Source organism: Cupressus sempervirens, chromosome 9, assembly GCF_028749045.1.
Source record: "Cupressus sempervirens isolate cs-2001-9-10 chromosome 9, ASM2874904v1, whole genome shotgun sequence".
NCBI classification, from domain to species: Eukaryota; Viridiplantae; Streptophyta; class Pinopsida; order Cupressales; family Cupressaceae; genus Cupressus; species Cupressus sempervirens.
The window spans coordinates 431,491,654-431,494,473 of record NC_143126.1 but is presented as its reverse complement, the minus strand read 5'-3'; the positions used below and the strand labels follow the sequence as shown (position 1 = coordinate 431,494,473).

The 2,820-nt window shown below is 30.9% G+C and overlaps 1 non-coding gene across 1 annotated transcript; it reads left to right on the top strand.

Moving 5' to 3' along the window:
• Positions 1-1,129: 1,129 nt before the first annotated feature.
• TRNAK-UUU (transfer RNA lysine (anticodon UUU)) lies at positions 1,130-1,202 on the top strand. Its single transcript has one exon. It is a non-coding gene; the product is annotated as a tRNA-Lys (tRNA).
• Positions 1,203-2,820: the final 1,618 nt, after the last annotated feature.

The following is a 2,820-nucleotide window of genomic DNA, read 5'->3' as shown; positions in this document are numbered from 1 at the left end:
CTGTCCAATAAACATGATAACATTCAAACAACAACATACCTAGCTTAAGATTCAATGGTCTCAATAAATGGTAAAATCTGATTGGTGAGATTTCAACAGTGAAGATACTTAACCAGAACAAACTCAAAGAACAGAGCTAATAATTATAGCACTCCTGGCTCATTTACTATTTACGATGTTCTAATAATGCTCCAAGTCTGGGTTAAATTCCTTCATCTTATACATTCAATCTTCCAAATTTGTTATCAGACAACTGTAAACTCTCCAATAATCCATTACAATTCAACACATATGATTTCTAAGTGGTTGTGTGTGTGGCTACACAAGACGATCCACCCATCTCCTTCCAAGAGGCTAACCCTCTCTACATCAACTATTCTCTCGTCGCATCAATCCTGCATCCACTCAGACACTTGCAACAGGCAACCAGTCAGTAATCTAGATAGTATAATTAAATACAACATTAAATGAAATCAGGAGTAACATTACATAACATCATATAAAATGAACATCTCATAACATCCATTCATGCCTCAATTAAGCATTAATCCATCTTCATAAACAAAACTAAAATACCGAACTCAGGAAATTAGCTTAATTATGTTTTAATTATCGTTAAACAGAAAGGGTTGACCAGTCTAACTTTGACTGGGTCACCACATAAACATCCAAATAAGCATGTCGACAAATGAGACGTGACACTATGACTCCCATATCAATGGAATTTTTTTTATGGGTTATTTGAATGTAATTCCTAGAGGTTCTCCATAAGAAACGAGAAGCTTTCATGCAGATTTTAGAATTATTTCAGATCATTTTAAAAATCAGTTTATATGATGTTGTGTGTTGGAGATTTTGTATTTGAAATTCAAGATGCGCTATGCATCAATTTTTCCTCCCGAAGATCGATATTATTTAAAATTATATATTTAATTACAAAATCTCCCATGCATTAATATTTCGTTATATGAAATATTTCATTACCAAAAAATATTTCGAAATGGTTCTTAATGTCATGGAGAGGAGTGCGGAACCTGCAATATGTAGTTTTTATGGATGGGGTTTGTGTTGCAATCCTTAGTTTTTCCAATTTGGTAAAAGATTATATAGAATGATTATAAAACCTGAAGCCGTCTTAGCTCAGCCGGTAGAGCGCGTGGCTTTTAACCACGTGGTCGTGGGTTCGATTCCCACAGACGGCGCGCGTTTTCTCAATTCTATTTGTGCGCTTCTTCAATCATGATGTAATCAACAGTTCTTTAATTGTGCGTTTAGGAGACCTTCCCTTTATCACTTAGAACGTTCTACCCTTCCTTCCTGTCCTATATGTATGTTTAGGTATATATACCCATATATTTATTGGTTAGCTTCTGTCTAAATATTTGTTTTGTTTTTTTAAATATATGATTAGGTATATATACACATATATGCTTCTCTGTATATTTTACACATTTATGTTATTATATATAAATATGCTTATACGAATGTTGGATATTGTTTAAAATTTATTATCATTTTTCTTTTTCTTAAATCTATTTATTTATATTATTGTTAATATAAATAGTTATTTTTAAAAGTTTATAATGTCTTTTTTACTCTTTCTTACTAATTGCAATAGATTGTGAAAATTTGTTACCATTAATAGAATATCAATATTTAATATTAACAAAAATTAAGTTATTATTTTAATTAGAATATCTTTTAATTAATTATAAATGAATATATATTAAATCATTGGTAGTTTATGATATAACTCATTTATTATATTTAAAGATACATCTTTACTTCTTATGTTTTGAAGATGAAGTTGAATGCTTTATAGAAGAATTCATTATAAATCATATAATAAATTTTCTTATATATATATTTTTGGGATTCTTAAACATAATTAAGACATATTTACACATTTTGGATTTTGATGATAATTTTTTACTCGTAGCTCAAAATCACTTAAAAAAGAATGTGGTCATATCATAATGGTCAATTCTAAATTAGATCATCATCCCATGTCACTTGTCTAGCTTGCAAATATGCAAACACAACACTCAATAAGTCATTAGATTCATTGGTTAGTAAAGTGAAGTTCAATCAAATACAAATTAAAAACCAATAGAGAGGAGCCTATTGCTTCCTAGTCATGGTGATTGCAATCTAATGTTTTTTAAAAATATAAGCCTATATTTTATTAAAATATATAACTTGATTACATAGTAAATGTGATAGAATTAGTTAATTGTGATAGACAATTAACTACCTAAGCAAGCAAAGCAGTGCTAAGAACATCGCTGGGCCCTGCTATACCATACATGCATATATAATGTGATAGATTTAGTTAATTGTGAAGGGACCCTCAAGAGCCTAGAGGGAATTCTAAAGTCATAACCCTCTTGGTTAAAAGGCCAAGATTGATCCTTACCTAGGTAGAGGATTAGATCGACCCTTTCCCTAGGGTAGAGGCCAAGGTCAACTTCTCCATGAGGAGAGTTTCTTTGGATTTTGATGTAGTGCAAGATAGTCAAGTCTCCAAAAGAGATGACCAATCCCCAAAAAAAAAAAACACAATAGAAGTAAACAAGATATAATTGCATGAAACCACTTTATTAAAAACAAAGATTCAATTACATCCAATGTTCAACATATATTCCACTAATAATGACACAACTAGCATGAATAACAGATTATATGCCAGGCTGCAAGGCCTTTTTGGTTAAAACCAGTGTACAATTCCAAATTATAAACCAAAGCTCCTTGTCCAAGCTCCCTCTACGTATATCCTCAAAATGATACTACTTGAATGATGCCTTCTACAATTCAAGAACA